Source organism: Protopterus annectens, chromosome 4.part0 (genome assembly GCF_019279795.1).
Source record: "Protopterus annectens isolate FY-2018-M chromosome 4.part0, PAN1.0, whole genome shotgun sequence".
In the NCBI taxonomy this organism is placed as follows: Eukaryota; Metazoa; Chordata; order Ceratodontiformes; family Protopteridae; genus Protopterus; species Protopterus annectens.
Genome location: NC_056733.1, coordinates 1184556981 through 1184580596, shown reverse-complemented (window position 1 = coordinate 1184580596; position 23616 = coordinate 1184556981).

The window sequence follows — 23616 nt, the reverse complement described above, 5'->3', positions numbered from 1 at the left end:
CATTGTATGGAAAATTGCACATTCACCCACAGTTTGAGCCTCATGCCTTTGTTGGACAGAGGTTGATAATAAGTAAATTAATCCCATTCTAACATACCTCTCCCACATAACTCTTAGCTTCCTACTTACTAAAGTATCTCACCATACAGGCATCCAAAGAACTCGGGGGCAAAACTGTGTTGGGTTGCACAGCTAGTTCTGGTGGTCATTAGCCTAGTACAAACCTATGAACCTATTAACCTCTGAACAAACACACTGATACCATATCTATGTGAATAGAAGAAATCCTACACATAAAGGCTTTCCAGACTTCTCAAAATAAACCTTGTGTATCCCCTGCTCAGCTACAAGTTTCAAACTAGGATTGTAGAAAAGGAAGGTGCAGACTTCTGTGAGCAGATGTTTGAAGATGGAGGAAAACTTACACAGAAAGTCTTCCCTGGCTTATTGAAAATGAAGGTCTCCTATAATTTCTGCCCATTTTACTTTTTCAGACTTGCAGTGAAGAAAGGGATGGAACAATCACCGTGTGAACAGATGTTTGTGAAGTGGGGAACAACTACACAAAAAGATTTATTTAGAACTTTTGTTCACTTATTAAATTGGGCTTCTTCCCATCTAATAAGCAGTAAACATGTTTAAAAAAAAAAAATATATATATACATATATATATATATATATATATATATATATATATATATATATATATGTATGTATATGTGTATGTGTGTGTATATATATATATATATATATATATATATATATATATATATATATATATATATATATATATATATGTGTGTGTGTGTGTGTGTGTGTGTGTGTGTATATGTATGTATATATATATATATATATATATATATATATATATATATATATATATATACATATACATATATATATATATATATATATATACACGAAGTTTCAGAACTTTGAATACCATATGGTCAACACCATATAATATCTAAAAAAAAAAAAAAAACAAAACAACAAAAGTAAGTGCTTTAACCAGGGGGGTTGCACCGCTCCTGCACCCCCCACACCCCCCCGCTACTTAAATATACCAACTCCGAGATCCTGCTACAGCGTAGGAAAGGGAAATCTTCCCTTTCCGCATCATTGTCCGTTAAAGTGCGATCTCAAAGTTGGTATATTTAAAGTAGCGGGGGGGGTGCAGGTGCAGGGGGCTTGCCCCCTTGCTAAAACACTTTTAGTATACTTTCCTTGTTTTTTTTTTTTTTTTGTTTTTTTTTAAATTTTCGAAGTTTCAGAACTTCGATCATATAGTGTTGACCATATGGTATTCGAAGTTCTGAAACTTAGTTAATCTAATATAGACCCAGATATATATATATATATATATATATATATATATATATATATATATATATATTGTTTTTTTTTTGCTAGGTCTCATTCTTCGGTGGATAGTTGTTTTATTGTGAACAGGAGTCATATTTTCTGAATACTCGAGTTATTGAGAACCTCAAACATTATTTAAGGCACTGATATGCTAGCATAAGATGAAAAATAGGAATAAAAAAATTTAAAAATAAAAGAGAGAGCAGAAATAGTTCAAATAACATATTAAGGATCACATTTCTGTCGTGCCCACAATTTCCTAGATAAATTCTGGAACAAAGGCTATAATGACTTGAGTTAAATTTCATCTTTAAAAAGCAAGTCAATCAGCATGGATATAGCTACCACCTACATGGATATATCAATATAGCCCCCCCACACATACACACACACACACACACACACACACACACACACACACACACACACACACACACACACAAAATCAGTCACCCTTTCTTTCTTTCAACCAGGCAACAGCAGCCTCTTTCTGCTTTAATGTATAAAATTTGTACAGATGTAGACTGCTTCACGCCAATGCTGTCTTAACATACTGATATCATTTTTGTTATGTATTACTAGTGGGGATGTCAGTAAATGTGATAATAAATGCAGTTAGCTAACCTGTGTGATATAATACTTTTGAGCACGTTAGCAGTCAGAGGTGTGGTAGGACTGAATGTATTGCCAATGTCATCATGTTATATATTGAGATAGTACTGCGTAATTTGCACTTTAAGGCAAATTGTGGAAGAAATAGTTACATGGTCTGTGGTTGTTTTATTTCAGCAGGTAAGGTATTTTATTTTTTATTTTTCATTTGTTGACTAGGATTGTCCGACTGAGCTGAAGAGCCCTTTTTTAGCGGAGGCCTGGGGAGAAAAGCTCCAACATATTCTATACAATTTTCATTATAAATTAGCATTAACCAGCAATGTTACAGGGTCATCACAAAGCATTAAGTAGCAATACAATGTTATACAGGGTCTATATTAAATTGTCGACAGCTCACGATGTCGACTCTGAAATGTTTAACACCAAAACGTTGAACTATGAAAATAGCGAATGGCCATATAACCGATTTCTTTCCAACGGAAAGAAATCGTTTGGCTGTTCTCTGACACCTGCCCTTTCCCTGAGGGTAGTGCAGTCTCGGAGTTAGAATATTTAGTTAGGGGTAGTGTGAGGGGTACAGCCCCCCATGTTGGGGGGGTGAAGCCCCCCACTTAAATATAGTTGTTTATGTGTGCCATTGTTGTTTGGCAAACCGATTTCTTTCCGTTGGAAAGAAATCGGTTATATGGCTGCTCGCTATTTTCGTAGTTCGACATTTTGGTGTTGAACATTTCAGAGTCGACATTGTGAGCTGTCAACATTTTAATATAGACTTGTTATACAGTGTCAATAATCAGGAGTATAGTATAACTATTTCAAGATGTATAAAAATAAATATGTCATTAAAAAGAGCATAGTTTTTGGGGTAAGTGGTTACAAAACAGTTTTATCATGATGTAGTTGCATGAAGGCAAGACAATTATAATAGAATGTTTCTCTGAGGCAATTTGCTTAATAGATTTTAGAAGACAGTAGAAAGAGTAGTCAAGTAAGATTACAGAGAGCTAGTGAAAAGAGTGAGTTAAGGGCAGAAAGTAGATTAAGGTATGAGAAGTAGGGGATGTTTAAGGAGGCAGAGTGCAGTGGCAGGACCAGTGACTTTTAAAGTGCTCTTTGGTGGCTGTGTTAAATTGTTTAGAATGTGCAAGCGTCCTGATTTGTGATGGGAGCCTATTCCAGGCAATAGTGGGGTGATAGCTGTACATGTTGTATCCAAATTTAGACTTAGGTTTTTAGATTTGTAGTAGGTCTTGGTTAGAGCTTTGGAGAGGTCTGGAGGGAGAATAATGGGAGATGAGAGGGGATAGTGCTGGGCAGTAGGAAGGCTGGTATAGGATAGAATGGATGATCTAGAGCTGAGAGAGAAGAAGCTGGTGGGGTAATTCAAGCCAGTTTAGGTGTTTTAGAGAGAGACAGTGATGGGATTTGTAGGTTTGTTGGGCAGCAACTCTAGCTACCTTGTTGTAGGTAGATTTGAGTTTGGTCAGGAGTGCTGAGTTAAGATTTGTCAAAATTTGAGAATTGTACATTAGACTGGGTAGAAAAGAGAAAGAGAGTAATCTTGGCTTCAGAGGTAAGGAATTTCTTGTTACAGTAAAGGAGCCTTAGTTTTGAATGCATCTTTTTGATACAGTTATTAACATGCAAGTCAAATTTAAGCTGATCATCGATGGTTAAGCCTAAGAGCTTAGTACTGGATTCTACCTGAATGGGAGTGTTATTAAGGGACTGTATGGAGAAGGAGGGTTTAATATTGTGGAACATTTTTAGGTAGGAAGAGTAACAGCTTTGTTTTTTAGGGTTAAGGATGAGCTGATTGTTGGAGAGCCATGTTTCAACTAAGTTAAAAGATGCCTGAGTAGCTGAGAAGAGCTTAGAGGGAGAGTTGGCTGTGGTGAAGACTGTAGAGTCATCTGTGTACTGCACTAAAGATAGCTTTATTACGGGAGGTATAGAGCTGATTAGTAAAGATATTAAAAAGTAAAGACCCTAGGATAGACCCTTGAGATACACCCATTTGTACAGGAAGAGGAGGGGAGAGTGCAGAGTGCCATCTCACTGACTGAGATCTATCAGTAAGGTAGATGGAGAACCATGCAACAGTATCAGAGGAGAAGGAGGTTATGCAGTTTGTGCAGAAGAGAATATAAGACAGTGTCAATAGCCTTTGAGAGGTCCAAGAATAGGCAAGAAATAAGTTTATGGTCATCCATGGCTAAAGAGACAGTGTTGAGGAAGGATAGTAGAACTGTAGTGGCACTATGTTTGGGTCTGAAGCCGTATTGAGTGGGTGTAAGCAGATTTTCCTGTATTAAATACTGCCTAACTTGTTTATGAATACATTTTTCTAGTACTTTAGAGAGAGGGGAGAGGATAAAGATAGGTCTAAAGTTGGAGATATCAGAGGAGTTACCTCCTTTGTGTATAGGTAGAGTGTAGCACTGTTTCCAGATGGAAGGGACTTCAGATTCTGAGACAGAGCGATTAATTGGGATAGATACAGGGAGAGTGGTGGTGCTGCAGTAGTATTGTCGCCTCACAGTAAGACACTGTCCGGTTCGATTCTCAGCTAGAGCGTCTTCTGCGTGGAGACATGCATAAATGGGCGTACCTTCATTGAAGGTTGTGCGTCAGGCCTGGCAAGCCGGTATGCAAAAATCAACTGCCAATCATTTGCGGACCGGAGTTCTGCTGTGGCGACTCCTAACCAGGAAAAGCCGAAAGACACAAACAAACAAACAGGGAGAGCAAGAGAGTCAGCTGCTAGTAGAAGAAAAGTGGAGGGAATATTGTCAGCTGATGCTGAGCATGGTTTTAATATAGAGAGTAGAGTTTTGATGTAGCTAGTAGGTACAGGTTTGAGGGAGAAGGTATTTGAGGAGATAGTATTAGGAGTAGGTTCAGAACAGTTGGAGATATTAGTAGTAGAGGAGTTTGTGTTAGGGTATTTGAGGAGATAGTATTAGGAGTAGGTTCAGAAAGGTTGGAGATGTTAGTAGTAAAGAAGTTTGGGTTAGGGTATTTGAGGCGATAGTATTAGGAGTAGGTTCAGAAAGGTTGGAGATGTTAGTAGTAGAGGAGTTTGTGTTAGGGTATTTGAGGAGATAGTATTAGGAGTAGGTTCAGAAAGGTTGGTGATGTTAGTAGTAAAGGAGTTTGGGTTAGGGTTCAGTAGCTTAGATACAGAATCGATAAAATAGGTATTGAAGATAGTGGCACAGTTTCTTCAGATGTCTTGTCTGGGCATGGATTGGGGGAGCTAAAATTACCAAGATGTAATATTTGGTTAATAGAGTTCCAGAATTTTTTAGAATTAGATTTTATGGCTGTGAGAGGTTTGTTATAGAAGTCCTTTTTATCTTTGTTTTATGTGTTTTCTTTGTCAGATTTGTGAGTTCTTTATATTTTTGTAAGTCTGCAGAGAGCTTAATTTGTGACCATTTTTTCCATAATTTGTCTCAAGTTATCATAAGGGTACGAGTGGCTTTTGAAAGCCATGGAGATATGATGGACTTAATTTGGACTTTGCGAGGGTGAGCGAGTGAGTCTATGATACTAAGGAAGGTGGAGTTGAAAGATAGGACTGCTTCTTCTAGTGGGAGCTGGGTAAGGCATTTCCAGTTTACTTTACAGAGGAGGGAATTAAAGGTTTCTGGATGGAAGAGAGTTTAAGACAAGTGATAAATTGAGGATGACATGTTCTGCGCAAAGTTATTTAGCTCCTCTCACAGAGTTTGTAATCTTATTACTTTTTTTCTTACATTGGTTACTTTGGCCCATAACTCAATGGATTTGATAGTGTTATATATCTGGTTATATATTCCTGGTTACAATATTCTAAGAGCTGATAGAATAGATAAAAAGGGAGTTGGTGTAGCAATTCTCTTTAAGAGCATGCTCAACTTACAAACTGTAATCATAAGTATTAATAATGCAGAGCTACTCATAACCAGATTACAACTAAACCAGAATATATATATATATATATATATATATATATATATATATATATATATATATATATATATATATATTGGATGACATGTAACTCCGACATTCCTCATAACTACCTAAACTTCCATGGTTTCACTCAAAAGATTTATCACCCAACTAGAATTGACAAGAAAACAGATAATCTATTTTGGACTGGTTCTTAACTAATAAACCCCAGTATTACCAAATAGGGTGCCTCCCAGACCACTTAAGTGACCACGTTGGAACCTACTTACTGAGAAATCACAGTAACCTTACTAAACTATCAGCTTCCACCAAGTTCGTAATAAGTAAAATTTTAACTTACAAACTCTACTTAATATTCTTGAAAAAATAGACTGGACTCCTCTTAAGCAGCTGCCCTTAGATGCTGCTGTGCAAGACTTCAATGACACCTTCCTTACTATTCTAAACAGACTTGCACCTCCAAGAATAGTTTGTGTCAAAGCCAACTACACACCATGGTTAACCCATGAGACTCATACCCTCCTAAAACAAAGGGACAAAGCATGGCAAACATGGGCTAAAATAAATCCCTCCAAAACTGTTTAATTTGCCAGAAACTTAGAAACAGTGCCAAACACCTAGACAAACACTACTATTATAATTGACAATGGAAATACAGAATGAAAACATAAAAATTCTGGAACACAATCAATTGCATACTTCATCCTGGCCAAACCACAACCCCCACACAACTTACCTTTTAACACAAATAATATTGCTGAACAGTTTAACATATTCTTCACTGAATTGTTTCATCACTGCCTAAGAATAGCAAGTGTCCAACAATGCCAACACCTAACAATCCAAACAATATTGTAGATGCATTCTAATTTCAGACAGTCCCAAAGCAAACGATTGCAAAACTATTAAAGAAGTTGAAACCCACTTCACTGGCAGCAGATAACTTGCCAGCAGAATATCAAAAATTAACTGCAGATGTTATTGCCTTCCCTGTGTCAATATGTATAAACCACCCTATAACAGAACAGTATGTCCCAGCTATTTGGAAAATTGCATATATTACACCATTACACAAAGGAGGCAATTCAACAGAACTAACAAACTACCGGCCCATTGCTATACTTTTACCACTTTCTAAAATTCTGGAAAGATGTATCCACTTTCAACTTCTTAAACACCTTATAAACAATAATCTCCTCTCATCATCACAGTATGCATTCTGACCATATCATAGCACTACTACGGCTCTTCTAAGTTTCACTAATGCTATAAATAAATTCAGAGATGATGGCAAAATAGTGTCTTCATCTTTTTGGACATGTCTAAAGCATTTGATACAGTTTCCCATCCTAAGTTACTGTCCACTTTGAATAATGTTAATATCAACCCTGATGCTGTTAACTGGTTTCAAAGTCATCTATCTAGCCACCAGCAAGTTGAGAAATGGAAGCAAGATCTATCCCCCTCCTTCCTGTTACACTTGGAGTCAGTCAGGGTTCAATCCTAGGGCCCCTCCTCTTCAGCATATTCATAAATGATCTTAACACTGCCTCCTGTCAAGCATCTATCATACAATATGCAGATGATTCATCCCTCATATGTGCAGCATCCATAATAACTCAACTACTTGCAGTCACACAAAAAGCCTTCTCTGATATTGAAACATGGCTAGCAAACTCACAACTCATTCTCAGCCCTAATAAAACTAAATGTATGATCTTTCATCAATCTAAACCTATTAACCTCCCAGCTAACTTTTATATCACTGCCAGTAATACTACTAGGATTTTCCCAGATTCCTAAACAAAACTATTCGGCGTCATAATCGACAACAGACTAAGATATGACATACACATTTCTAACACAATCAAAAAGGTTCACAAGAAAATGAGAACAATGTATAGAAACAAAAAAATTCTTAGCAAAAGCTGTAAGAATAGCCATAGCTAGAACCCACCTTCTCTCCTCACTCTTATACGCATCGCCCATACTTACCAACCTCAAAAGTCAGAACTAAGTAAATTAGAATCATGTTACAATAAGACTGCCAAATTTGCAACATATTCCACACATTCAACCCATCCATGTCAATGCCTCAAAAATCCCCATGTTATGAATTATAACCAAATATTAATGGCTCACAAAATAATGCACAATCCTGACAACGTATCTTCCCTAAAAAATCTTCTACAACCCCATTCTAACATTTGTAATATCTTCAATCATCTAACAAAGACTTACTCCAAATAAGCAAAGTATCTAAAACAGCAGGCAACTCTCTTTACTCTAACTCTGTTGCCAAAAATTGGAATATCCTTCCACATAGTATTAGATCCATAAGCAATCTTAATCATTTCAAATTATCTCTCAAAACACACTTATTTGAATCTTGAATTTGTAGATGTAACACTCCAGGTTAATTATTAACTTAGCACTACTTATACTATTTGACTGTACAAATTAACTCTGTTAACATATCCCTTCTAACAACGCTACTTCTCTATAAGTAGTTACATTTCTAGCTGCAACTCTCACCACGGAAGTATCACTAACTATGCACTACTTTGCCTAAATGATTCTCCCTACTTAATTTCCCAGCTAATGTTATGTTCCTCTATGTATATAAGTTCAACCATATATTTGTCTATATTCAAGTGTTTAAAGACTTGTTCTATTTGATACTATGTATATATATATATATATATATATTTTTATCCCATAAATGTGTTAATACTCACTTTTTGCATGTATAATTTCTATTACTTGATGTGATGACTTTGTATGCAAGCTTAGGATGAAGCTTTTCTTCTCGGGCCTCTATTGAAAATGGGCACTGTCCCAATTGGACTATCTCAGTAAACCAATGTAAAATAAATAAATAAAATAAATATCCTCCATAATATATGACTTATAAAGACTGCACTTACTCAGAACTGTTCCTGTTGTTTTATTATCTTGCCTGCTATCTAACTTGTTTAAATTTATTAACAATGAAACATGAACAACTTCTACACTAAAAAAACACCATTGAGTGGTCTACTGTATATTGTACTGCTCTGTATAATGAATACACACATCCCAAACATACAGCTGACTGACGGCAGTCCTTAAAATGAAATCTATAGCTGACTGAAGGCAGTCCTTAGAATTAATTCAGATGTATTACCAGTGCATAAATCTAGGCTGAGATTAACTGCTCTATTAGGAATGATGACTTTATTAGCAATCCTGACTTTCAAAGGTAGCATTCTGAATGTCATTAAGAATACCAGTATATAACATAATGTCACTGAGGCCCAATTAACCTCCTCTGAGAAGCATGATGTGTTTTATTACACTGGATAAGGACTTTTGAAATTATTACAAATATTTATAACTGCATAGGTATTCATGTTTAAGAATTTACTTCACTACAACTAAAAACAACAGAATGTTAAAAGGATAAGACATATCATATTTTACATGTTAATAACTAATCAGACTATAAGTAAAGATACACTGAAGTACGCCTTTATTCTAGAGAAGGTGATGCTTCGAATTCTGTTGTTTTTAGCTTATAACTAACAGTCTAATATAACATTTCATAGCGCTAGAGATGCATGACCCTTTTATCAACATTTTGCAGTCTCAGCAGTTCAATATCTAGAACACTTGCCTTTTGTTCTTGAATATCAAAATGCTGAGAGTTCTATTCTTACACTTTTTAATTTCTCCAAGACTTTTGGGTTTCTAATACCATGACAGGAATGCACCCTATTTCTAAGTCAAAGTATGATTATTTATTTATTTTTATTTATTTTACATCTGTTTACCGGGATAGTCTGACTGGATACATGTCCATTTTCAGCAGAGGCCCGGGGAGAAAAGCTCCACAAAGACAAACTTACACAGATTACATAGAAGTTAGCAAGCAATTATAAAAATAAAGTGATTATATACAATGGGTTAATAGTGTTCCCTAGTAGGGACTCACAATTGTCATAGACAGACAATTAAAAGTAAGAGACATCAGATTGGAAGCAGAGCTTGTTGATGTAGTTACAAGTTATGATAATTTCAGAATATGTTTTTAGTTTATAACTTAATCAGGGTTGGTACATGGGCATAGCCAATTCACTTTGAGATACTGTTTGAGGTTTTTTTGAAGAGACTTTTGGAGGATTGTAGGGTTATATAGTTTGGCAATGAATTCCAGGTTTTGCCAATGAAGTTGGCAAACAGGGATTCACCAGAAGAGTTATTAGCTTTGTGGGTTTGGACCAGTAATTTATCAGCTGACTGTAGGGATCTTAGATTGCTATATGGCTTAATAATATTTTTAAGTGAGGGGGTATCCTCAGGGTGGTACAAAATTTTGTGCGCTATTAAAAGTTGATTGAATTGAATTAAGATGGGCAGTTCTAGCCACTCTAGTTGTTTAAGGTTCTGGCAGTGGTGGGTTTTATACGTGGAGCCAGTGGCGAATCTGGCAATATGATTGTAGCTATGGAACAGCTTACCTAGTTCGGATTTGTTGAGGTTTAAGAGTACAAGTGAGGCATATAAGAGAGTAGAGAGCAGGTGTGATCGGGCGATTGCAGTCCTAGCCAGTGGGGTTAAAAATGTCTTGTTTCTATACAGTGATCCAAGCTTCTTATTGATGGTCTGCATGGTTTTGTTGACCTGTAGGTCAAATTTGAGATTATTGTCTATGTAACCCCTAGCAGTTTGGTGTAATTATCTGGAGAAATAGTGGTACCATTGTTAAACGTGACAGAGAATGAAAGTGTGGTGGATCTACTAGTGGGAGAGAAGAGTAGAAGTTTAGCTTTATTAGGGTTCAGAAGTAGGCGTTGATTGGTGAGCCAGTTCTCGATAGTGTTAAATGTATTTTGGGTTAAGATTTGCAAGTCAGATGGGGATGTGACTGAGCAGATGAGAGTGGAATCATCTCCGTATTGGATGCAGGTGGCTTTAGGGATAGCAGTGTGGAGGTTGTTGATAAAAATAGAGAAGAGTAGTGGACCTAGTATGGACCCTTGAGGGACAACAAGTGTGAGAGGTAACTGGCTGGTGAATTTGCCCTGCCATAGTACTGACTGCTGTCTACCAGTCAGGTAGGACTGGCACCACTGGGTAGTAGGCTTGTTGAGGGAAATAGATTTTTGTGAAAGAATGAGAAGTTCATAGCTGACCATGTCAAAGGCTTTTGATAGGTCAAGAAAGAGGGCAGAGGTTAGCCTATTGTCATTCCTGTTTTGGTTTATGGCAGTAGTAAATGAAAGGAGGGCTGAGGTGGTGCTGTGGTATGGCCTGAAACCATGCTAGGAGTTGGATAGTAAGTTATTCTGTGAAAGGTATTGCATTAGTTGCTTGTGTACCCATTTCTCCATTATTTTGGCTAGTGGGGAAAGAATGGCAATGGGTCTATAGTTGGATATGTCTGAGGAGCTACCACCTTTATGGAGTGGGATGATGTGAGATATTTTCCAGAGGGAGAGGATAGCATTTTTGGATAAGGTTCTGTTGATGAGGATAGATATGGGATATGCAATGGCATCTGCAGCTATTTGAAAGTACTCTGCAGGGAGGAGGTCAGCAGCGAGGGTGGTAGGTTTTAGATTTTTTAGAAGTGTTTTGATAAAACTAGTGGATATTGGTTGGAAACCAAATTCCAGTTGATTATTAGGTAGATTAGGCATGTGGTTTAAGTTAGAGGGGGTTAGTTGATTTGCTAGGGATTGGATTGTTTCAGTGAAAAAGTTATTAAAGGCGCTAGCTATTGTCGCTGGGGAGCTATGGGTGTAGTTAGCCAGGGTTAGAGTGGTGGAGTGACCTGGCCAAAGTAGTTGATTTAAGCCTGCCCATAACTTTTGAGGGTTGTTGTGGTGTTTTTGTAGGAGATTTTGGTAGAAGCTTTTTTTATCCAGTAAAATAGTTTTTTTGTACCATTCCTGAGTTGATGATATTTTAGATGGTCAAGTGGGGCTTTGGTTGTTCTCCAACTGGCTCAGACTCTGTTTCTAGTTTTGATTTTTGCTTTGTTATCTTTTGTGAGCCATGGTGCTGTATTTGATCTAGTTTTTATTGTGCGTGCTGGAGCATGGGAATCAAGGATACTTAGGAATTTAGTGTTAAAGTGATCTATGGCCCCCTCTAATGTTAGATTTTTTAGTTTTGACCAGTAAACTGCTTTTAATTCATTTTGGAATATAGCAGCATCAATGTTTTGCCGGTTTCTAAATGTTTTATATTTGGGCTGGTGAGGGTTTCCTGCCTTATGTTTTATGATATAGGTTAGACAATGGTCGCTGAGGTTATCAGGGAGAGTACCAGCTGTGTAGAGTTGGGGTTGGTTATTAACTAGGATCCAGTCTAGAATACTTTCCTTGTTGGTTGGTTTGTTTATCCCAGTGGGAGAGGTTATGGTCTGTTTAAACCCAGATAAGTTTATATGAGTGAGGGGAGGTCGGAGGAGCAGGGGCGCCAGTCGGTGTTAAAATCACCAAGAACTATGGTTTCTTGGGAATAGGTAGTGGTTAACCAGTAAAGGAGATCTTCTAGGGTATTTAGGTTGTTGCCTAGTGGAATGCATGCACAGACGATGTTCAAAGTGTTTGTTTTGGTTAATCTGCAGCTTGGTTATGAGGAGTTCCGCGTTATTGAATTGGGGAGGTTGAATGGTGTTTCTATTAATGATTAGAGTATTTTTGTAAAGGACTGCTATCCCACCTCCTTTCCTTGTAGCATGGTCTAACTGGTGAATATTATATCCTGGAGTTTGTATCTCATTGTCAGTAGTACTGGGTTTTAGCCAGGTTTCTGTAAGACACATCATTTCTGGGGAGTGGGTTGCTAGGAGGGCATGAAGGTTGGGAATCTTATTGTTAATACTTCTAATATTTAGGTGAAATACTAGGAAGGAACTAGTGGGAGTATTCATGGGTAGCTTGACTATGGGGGTTGTGGTAGGGGAGTGGAGGTTATTGGGTGTGGATAGGCCAGGGTTGGGATGAATATCTCCATGTGTTATAAGGTTATAGTGACAGGATATTCTGAGCTTTAGGAGTTTATTTATAAGCTTTATATAGTCTTTGTCTTTAGGATTATGTGGCTGTACAGGGGTGGTATTTTATAGAGGGTAGTATATTCGGTGTGCAGGGAAAGGTAAAGTGTTTGGTGTTATGTGTGAAGTCGTGGGTGTCTGTTTGACCATTTGGGTAGTGAATACCATGGTCAAGTGTTTGTTCATAGACAGTGAGATGGTAAAATAGAAACAGTATAGGCATTTGGGTAATTAGTGTATCTTTGTTTTTTTTTTTTTCAGTTCATGAACATAGTATTGTGTCAATCTTTGATGTTAGCCAAAGTTGCTCTCTGCAGCACCCGCAATATGTGCAGAACTGACTCCTGCAGTTCATATTGAATTACATGTTCTGGTAACATATCTAAATGTGGCTGTAAATTCTTTTTATGAAACCTGTTGCTCCTGTTATTATTGGAACTGTCTAGGTATCCTTTCTCATTTCTGCCTGCAAATCTATATCTATTTTTGAACTGTTAGTAATGGGTGATCCCAAGTGATATAAACCTCATTTTCTATAATGATTTGTGGCTCATGTTTCCAGTGCTTCTCAGCTACTTCAATATTATAGCATTTGCACAATTCCCAATGCAACAGTCTTGCCATGTTATTATGCCTTTTAGTATGCAAGCCTTCTGCCATTAATGTATCACACCTTGCAACAAGATGTGCAATTGTTTCCAATTCTGTTTTGCAAAACCTACATTTGTCTGTTTATGTGACATGTTCATGGACCAATGTGTATCTAGTTTATTGCCCTGGGCTGCCAATAATAATCTTTTGTCTCTTCATTTAAATTCACCTCTCCATACATAAAACAGGTCTCTTATACAAACCCCTTTCAAAAACATTTTGATGTTGGAATGCCTTGAAAGAGGGGGATCCATGGGCAGACATGCTGACATGGCAAACAAATGAACCTTAATAGAGGAGTAAGACAGGTGATAGGAAAGTAACTCTCACAAATATTGTAAAACAAGAGAAATACTACACTTAATGAGTTCTGGTTAGGTTTTGGCACCAACTAGAAAACATTCTCCATTTTCTAATATACGATTTTCTAGTAGAGGATTTTCTTGCCCTCATTAGTACCTTAGCACATCCTTGGTAAACAGGTGACTAAAAGGTATTAAGACCCTATCATCCAGGCAGTCAGATAAAAGTTATTTGGGAGATGGGATGTATAAAATATCCATGTTCTTTTTCTTAACAAGAAAAATCTTAATCACTTATGACACAGGCAATCATACATTTATATAAATGAAAACAGACCATATTGACATATTTTTAGTTGCAAACATAATACATCACTCATAATCTATCCAGTCATTGTAAGTGAAACATTACAAAGCTTATTCAGTTTTGCCTTCTCTTAAACCCATTCCTCCTACAAGACATTATTCTGCATGTATTGTTCCCATAATTCACATTTTTCTATGTAATTTGCTCCTACCCTTTTCTAAAGATCCTATTTCCAGTTGTTTTGTATGTGTTACTATATTCACTACTTTTAGTTATTGCTTTTTTTGGCAGCCACCAGAATTAAACTCAGCAAAGCCTTACTGTGTTTAGACAATTCCAATTCTGTATCACAGCTCAAATAAATCACTTCCTTAGTTACACCAGTGTGCTCACCTAGTATTTCTGATAGAGTAGTCTGCAAGAAATTAGTGCCAAGTCATTACATTCTGAAAAAAAAGTTCCTATTTACCACTTTCATCCTTGTTCTTGCATGACCAGAGCCAGTATGTGAAGAAACTTATGGTAATTCCCTGGCTAATGCCAAAAGGAAGTACAGCCACCATTGCCTTTGGCAGAAGGAAGTCACCCCACTAATCTTGGGGGATTCCTCCTGAATCTTCAGAATTATTTTGAATATCAGTAGAAAGGTTGGAAAAACATACAGGAATATTCCTGTCCAAAGAAAGGAAAAGGCATTAGTCTCTAAGGCCTCCTTGCAAGATGTTCTGGAGCAGAATTTTGCCAATTGACTGTTCACTGAGAATGCAAAAAGGCCTACTTGAGAAACTCCCCAAAGATGAATCATATCTTGGAAGACCATCTGATCTAGTTTCCATTCATGAAGGTCTGCTTTTCTTCTGCCCAGCTTGTCTGCCACATAATTTTGCTCTGATAGAATGTAAGAAGTAGAGTGAGATTCTGCTGTAAAGCTAAATCTCATGATAGCAGGTTTAGTCTGCAAAGGAGTCAAGACCTTGTTATCCCTTGCTTGTTTATGTGCTACACCACTTTGGCATTATTCTTAACAACTTGAAATGGTCCTGGGGAACAAAGGTGATTTAGAGAGTTGAGTGCCTTGACAAGGGCAAGCATCTCTTTTACATTCATGTGCTTGTGTCTGTCTTTATTGTCCCAGATACTTTGCATGTTTATTCCCCTTAACACTGATCTCCAAGCAAAGTCCAAGTTGCCTGTGATGACTGACCATTTTGGAGCAAGAGGGGAGATGGAGAGAGACCTGGAGGCAGGGTATTTAATGTCTCCACCAAATGATTTCTCTTCCCTCACATCCCAGAAGTGGAATCTGAAAAGATAATAGGCATTGGTGCTGGAGCCAACATTTCTCAACTGTCCAGATTTTTACAGAAATCCAGGTTTTGCTTCATATTTTTGGTATGTTTCAAATAAAATTGTGGTTTTCTGGTAAACCATTTGCAAATCATTGAGGACTGAAATCAGAAAATAATAACAGACATTTGAGTTTCAAATTCCATACCCTTCAGAAAATTCAAATGAATGTAAAACTGGCTATTCTATCAGTGTTCTAAGTTTGTAAGAGCGATATTTTAAAAAAGTCTCTATTTTGTGGATTTTGTTCACCTGCTATTTATGGCTTTGTCCAGATTTCTTGCTCTAAGAGGTTGAGAGGTATGAGAGAGACTTCAGACACCATTGTATCTTTCTCATGTGGAGTCTGACCAGAGGTATCATGAGAATCATAGATGGGACTCAGAATCTTGAGGTACTCCCTCCTTTACCAGCTACGAAGACCTCAACAGCCACAGAAAACATTACTAGGTCCTGGTCCGTAGTGGCTGGATGTGCAACACCAGAGGGATCTGGTGGAGAAAACCTGGAATAGATCTAAATATAGATCTGTGTTTTTACTTGTGGAATAAAAAACTCTTTGCATTGAGTTTCACTTGAATCCCAGCCTGTACATACCAAAGTGAGAGATTCCTGACACTTTGAAAAAGAGTCTACATAGACAAATCAGTCATCTAAATATGGAAAAAAGTGGATATATTAAATATGGAAAAAAGTGGATATCTTGTAGGCTGCAATGTGTTATAATTGGAGATAGACACTTTGTGAGCAGTCTTGGGGCAGTGGATAGCCCAAAGTGTAAGGCAGATAATGGATGATGCGATCCAGACACATAAACCCTTAAGAAACATCTGAAGCCTTAATGGATAGGAATGTGATAATAAGCATCTTTTAAATATAAGGTTAACAATAAATATCAAATAGGGAAGAAGGGTTAAGATATTATGTTGTGAAAGCATCTTGAATTTGGGTACTATCACAAACTGGTTTAAGAAAAAAAAGGCCTGATCTCCAGGCATTTTCTCTCCTTGTCATTAGAAATATTCTTAAATGAAAACCTCTTCCCCACTGGGAAACAGGAAATATTTATATTACTTACCCCTCCCCCAATAAAGCATGTGCTGTAGAACAGTAGGGAACAGATGGGTTTGGTTTGGGAATGTGAAATAATACCCTGGGAAGGAGGGACCACGTCCCTGTGCCAACTGTACCCTCAGTGAATCCGTCTCAGAACTCATTTGCCTGAAACAGCCTGTTGCCAAGGAGAGAAATGAGGATTCAGACTTCCTGGAAGGAACAAAAGACTCCCAGGATGAGAGGGATGACAAGGCCCTTTACATAGTCATTCTGACTTATTTGACCATCCTTTACTCTGAGGGGAGGTCCTGCTTTCTTTTAGGGAACCTCTCTACCATTGTTTTAATGTCTGCTTGCCAGCATATTGCTCAGATGGTTTGTTTGTTTCTTGCCATACATTGACAAGAGAGCAAAAAAAAAAACCTTGGAAGTTTTAATTTACAGAAGGTGGGTTAAAAAAAAATCTGAGAGATTCCCTTATCAATTTAACCTCTCGTCACATTTTTAATAACTTTTGTAGCAGTGGGACCAAAATCTCTACCCAAAAGTGAATTTAAAATCTCATGTTTACATCCTGTAAGAGATGCTCAAAATGAAGCCAGGCAAACCTCCTCAACATAGTACCTCAACAGATGTAGTATCTACACCCATAAACACACTTTAATTGAGTAGTGACTGGAAAAACGAAAAAAAAAAACACACACAAATCAGATTTTTTCCTCACAGGAAAGAAATGTAGATAAAACATAACTCATATTTTCACAATTAGTCAGAATAAACTTTAACATATGAGCCTGACAATTCAAAGTTCTAAAAATTAAAGTTGCAGAAGTAAACACTTTTTTCCCCAAATGTAAAAATGGCTTTACCATTCTTGTCAGAAGGGAAAGGATTAGAGGTAAAATGTCTGGCAGCCACTGCACTGCAAAATCTCAGCTCTCAAAAACAAGTTAAAAAATAGAAAATAATGTAAATATTAGTTAAAATAAGCAAAATTATCTGCCAACAGAACAAGAAAATTTCATTTGTCAAGAATATTCTAAAACAAGTAAATATTTCTAGCCTCCTAACCCCCGTGGGCATCTTAAAACTAGTGCATTCAGACTTAAAACAAGTAAATTTGTTTAATACAGAGAAAACAAATTAAGATTTATTTTCTGAATATGTAGGAAAGTTTGCTTTAATTTAGAAAGTGCTAGCCATTGTCTTGAAATATTTTTAGGAATTATATCTTAAAACCATTGCAACCAGACTAAAACCAAGTATTTTTTAGATGCAAAGCAAAAGATAAGCCCTTTTGTCCAAAATTGTAGGAACATTTGCTTGAATTTAACATTCAGTGTTAGTTCAAATGCCTTGAAATGAGAAAAAATACCCTGGAATTTACAGAGAAAAGTATACTATACTACAAATTGACTGACTGCTTAAATAATTCATTATCCAGAGGCATGTATAGCAGAACAACATGCAAAAACAAGGTCATTGCTCACTGTGAAAATGAGAATGTCAGCTTATGCAATATATCAAATACAGTGACCTTATTAATAGAACAGCAGCAAACTAAACCAACACCCTGGGAAACAATTAAAGATAATATCAAATTTTAAGTTTGTTATGTCTTGCACTACAAGGGACACAATAATGACCAGGAATGAAAAAAGGTTTTCTGCATTTCTACTCAGCAAGGAACTTTTTCCACTCAGCCATAGCTTTTCTATATGAAGAGGTTATGTCATGGGCATGAATGGCATCTGACAGTACTTCAGTCTGCAGCACAGAGAGAAGTGTCACAATGCAGTTAGGATATGTAAGGTGAAAGGTGTAATAACATGCGACGAGATACATCACACTTTCATAAAGGTCATCAAAGGCATGGTTCCAATGGCCAGTAAGCAGTTGGTTTTGCAGACAATCATGACAGGGCTGAAGAATGGCCTTGAATGAAGAAAGGTGTTGGCGGTCTTCTTTACACTGATCAAAACAAGGATAAAAATAAAAAGATTATGACCACAAAAACAATTCATTGTAATTTATGCTGCAGTAATATATAAATTATCAAAAATTCACAAATTTCTTACCTCAAGGATGTGAAGCATAGCCTCACTTGCATGTAACATCTTGGGTGGAGCCACAGGTGATGGAAACATGTCTAGTAAAGCCTTCATCAAGGCAATTGAGTGGTTCATTGTTAAAAACAAAATCAGATATCAGATTTACTATGGCCAGTTGTTTTTAAAACCACAGGGTAGTTCAAAATTTTTGTATACACTTAGCAGGTTTTGATGTCATGATACAGGAAATTTTACATTTTGATACAATGCCAATAAAAGTATTGAAATTTAATACCAGCTTCTTTACTCAACACAGTATATCTAAATCAAAGTGTATTTACAACAGAGTTTTGTTTGCATGCAGCAAAGTCTTTTCAGTGATAAAGAAACACATTGAGACCTATGCAGGGTTTCATTTTTGATAGGTTTGAAGTAATTATTGTGTTGTGGTAGCCCAGTCTCAATAGTCAACACTGAACTGAAAGTGTATGTTGTAGAGTTGATGCCATGGAAAAATTAATTGAAATACTTGATCAAATTGATACTTTCCATATGTTTGACAACCCTAGTATGAGGTACTTATTATCCTTACTCAAAATGGTACTTAAAGTATGATGGTATAAGTCCAAGTTTGCAGAAGCAAACAAGAACATAAAAGCAAATAAGAGCTAATAATTACCTTTGTCCAGCAACAATGGCTTCATGAGCTTTCTGAATACTGCACAAAACTGTGCCTTCTCATAAAAGGTCCCCCAGCAGATCTGCACATCAGTTAAACAGTAGTTCCCTCAATCAAGGATCTGTTGGAGCTCATCCATAAGCTGACATACACACACAGCCAGAGAGATAGAGAGAGAGAGAGACAGAGTGCAATGCCAAACATGTATAAAAGTTATAGCTGGGTAAGTAAGGATTAGCCAGAAAAGATCAAATGTTTTAATATGTTTGTGGGTATTCAAAAATACATTTTGTATTTTTCATTCCGCATTCATTATTGTAACTCAACTGATATTGCTATGCCATATCTCATTTAAAATTTGGTTACATATATGTATACTTACAATGAGCACATTTGCTTAGATGAGCCAGTTCCCAGAATCAAGGATATGCTTGAAGAATCTTGTTAGGTTCGTCCTGCCCCTTAGTAACATCAGAGTGAATGAAGGCATGTCATGCTTGGAATTCAAGGTCCAGGAGTTGTGAAATATCCATCTTGTTGGGTCTGACCTTGCTTTTGTACATCTCCTGTAGAGTTGTATAATGTATTGCCTGTTTCTTTAGACTATCTGTAATTGCAATTAATACATACTGTGAAATTTAATGTTTTCTTTGTAGAAGTTGCATTTATACAAAAACACTATGTGACACTGTCAGCCCAGCTAGATAGAATTATTTACAAAATTCAATGTCATTTGTGAATAGTAATATAATGTGTATGCTTGCCTTAAAAATGTAAGAAAACTATATGTTCTGTACTGAGCTTCAAGATTGTAAACACAGTGCACCCTGCTGGAAAAGAGTAGAAATGTGTACAAACTCTATTCCTATGTAAGTGCGTTTCATAGAAATTGGCATATACAGACTTAACGTGCAAAACTCTAAGAAAATAAGTTAAGAGTTTTACAATATGTTTATCTCAAGCTAAGAGACAGGATGTCTAAGCTAGGGGCTTCTTTCTATTGTCTGAAAACAGAGGTAATTACAGGTTTCCAAGGTAATTGTTTTACGACTTCCAGTTCAGGCAAGTTTCTAAGAGTGAATTGTCAGCTTCTAAGAGATAAGTATTTTAACAGAGACATGTTAAAAATTTAAGTTCCTGCTAGCCTGGGAAACTTAGGCAGAGGTGACAAGAATGATGTCATCTGAGATGATTCAGGAGTAATGTATATTATTATCTTAAGAACTATCTCAGAAAGAAAGAGTGCATTTTGTATTTTGTTCTAGACCAGTTACCAACTCACCAGCACTTTGCCTTGCTCTGTAAGTAAGTTATTTAGAATGCAGTTTCTCTTAGAGATAAATAGGAATATAGCAAGAGTAGTCTAGATGTTTTCTGTATTTATGTGAGACTGTCCTGCTATGTTATTTAAAAATATTTCCTGTGACTGTGAACTCAGCTGTCACTGTATTGAGTTAATGAGTATTGTCTTGTGCTTTTAATATTTATTATTAAATATATTTAACCTTTTTAATTGTGTCTGGTTTTGTGTAGAGATATATAAGCTTCTAAAGTACTTGCATATGTATTTGTTGATACTGTACAGGCCACTCTAGAATAGCCCCAAAAGTTCTGGTCACACTTACCAATTGGATAATAGTCACATTACGCAATAGAATTGGTCACCTTTTGCAAGGGCCTTATGGTTCTGGTGGCAGTGCTAGCTACCTTATGGTCTGGGAAGAAGGGGGCATAGCTATTAAACCTATGCCAGCCTTCCCAAGGTGCGTATTTGTATATAAATCAAATCTCAAAGTGTGTCTGTGTGTCAGCTACTTGGACAGGGACATGAAGCACTGGTTGGACAGAGAGAGTGCTGCAGATTTTGGCTTGACCACTCAGCTGAGATCTGAACCCTATAGCGGTGCCATTGGGGAGTCTTATTGGGGATCCAGAAAGAGAGAGAAAAACCAGCCCCAGACTGTCTGTGATCTCTGTGTATTCTTAAGGGAAATTGTACCTTACTGTGTGTGTACTGTTCATTCTCACAATATGCATGTCCCTCACTAGTTTTAGTGATGAGGATTGAGGTTCCTTGATTACTTGGCCAGGGCATGGGCATCACAAAATATATTTCAGTTTGTGTTCTTACCATCCAACTGTTTGTAATAAATTAATGAAGAAGTGAAAGAAAAAGATATCTGAAATAAGAAATTGTGACTACAACAAACCAAATTCTGCATGCTTAAGCATAGTTATAAATCTTATAGCTCTAGTTTTAAGCATTTATTTACTTAGAATCCGTAATAAAATCTCAGTAAAAATTTAAATAATCTTAAGGTTAAACAAGCAAACTTCTCTTACATAAAAACCAGAAAAATTTTGTCAAGCAAAAAAAGAAAAACAAGCATTATTTCCTTCATTTAAGATATTTAATCTAATTTAATTTAAATTGATTTCACTTTTTGCAGTATGGATTGACTAAAGCTATAAGGGCTGGGTCATGTTTGGGAAGAGTGTATAAAAGACTTAGAAGTCTGAGTAACTTTATACTTTCTATTTGCATTTTTTAAGGTCAACAGGCTGGGAATCAGAAAAATTGCGGACCGTGACACACACTTCCATCAGAGCTGAAAGAACTGGGGAATTAGGTAAATGCTCTGGAAAATCCTTCTGTAACAGTTGATAGCACTTCTGGGAGACTGAGAAACTTAGTATAGGAGAAAGAAAATTACTGATTAGGAGATTCAAGTGACATGCTGTCCTCTTGAGTATGAATCAGAATTTGATGGATCTGTTCCATCACATTCCTATCCAGCTTTAATGTGTTGAATGTCTTCAGGAAAGAGGAATCCCTTTTTCTCTTACCAGAAACTACCTGATAAGAAAGGTCAATAGACTGTACTAGACCCTGAGCCAGAATTAATAAACTACTTCTGTTCAGTGAAATTAGAGCAGGAGAAGCTATAAGTTTAGTTTCCTGTTTCTTTTTTGCCAAGAAAATGAAGGCAGTAGCTTCCTCAGGCATAGGTACAACATTCTGGTTAAGCAGGGATACCATCGCTGCTCCTTCTCGCAACAGTAGCAAACATGGCTCTCCCTTGTCTACTAAGGGGACCCCAACAGCTGCAGAGGACATTGCTAACCCCCAGTCCATAGTGGCTGTATTTACCACACCACAGGGATCCTAGGAAAAAGAAGACCTTTGTTGAATTATCACTTAAGACATAGGCAAACGTACATTTATATAAAATAAATCAAACCATGTGAGGAACTTCTACTAGCTAAGAATTAAGATTAATGATCTTTGAGATATAATAAAATATTTATTGACAATAACTCAGATAAAAGTGTGTTGACTGAGCAGCACTAAACACTCCAAATATTGTTTCTGTTTGGTCAAAACCACCACACTTCTCATGCATTGGTATGTTATAATAATTTTAAGTAACTGCTTCACAATAAAGAAGAGATTGATTCCTGATAAGATGAATTTCCACAGTAAAGCATTTGTTTGAGTAATACTTGCTGAGTTTTACATTCCCAGGTTTAACTGTAAAAATAGGGGAAATATTGAAATAAAATGAATAATTACTATTTTGTTTGGTTTTAGTTTCTCCAAGTCTTTTGGGGGTCTAAAACTATGACGGTAATGGACCCTATTTGTAAAGTATGATTAAAGTTCATGAAATTAGCATTGTTTCAGTCCTTGATGTTAGACAGAAGTGCTATTTGCAGCACCCGAAATATGCCTATTATTGAATCCTTCTGCAAGTCATATGGAATTACATTTATCAGTAACATATCTAAGTACAAAGTTACAAAGACATGCATCTGGAGCATTTCTCCTTGGCTTCGTTCCAAGTTGGACTTTCCCACTTAATAAATGTTAAATAAAATAAATAAATAAATAAGTACGATTTCAAATTCTTTTGTTATAAGTCCCATTGCTTCTACTACTATTGGAAGTATTTGGGTACTGGAGCTTTTCTCCCTGGGTCTCTGCTGAAAAAGGGCTTCGGCTCAGTCAGACATTCCCGGTCAACAAATGTAAAATAAATAAATAAATAAAAATAATCCTTCTTCCACACTGCTCACATTTCTGCCTGCAATTCCTGGTATTTTATGACTTCGTGTCTCTCTATACACAATACACTGTAGTCACTAGGTATAGAAATTTCAATGATCAATGGTACTTTTGACTTCTTTTCATGGGCTACTATATCTGGTTCTCTCACATCTATTTTTTGAACTGTTGG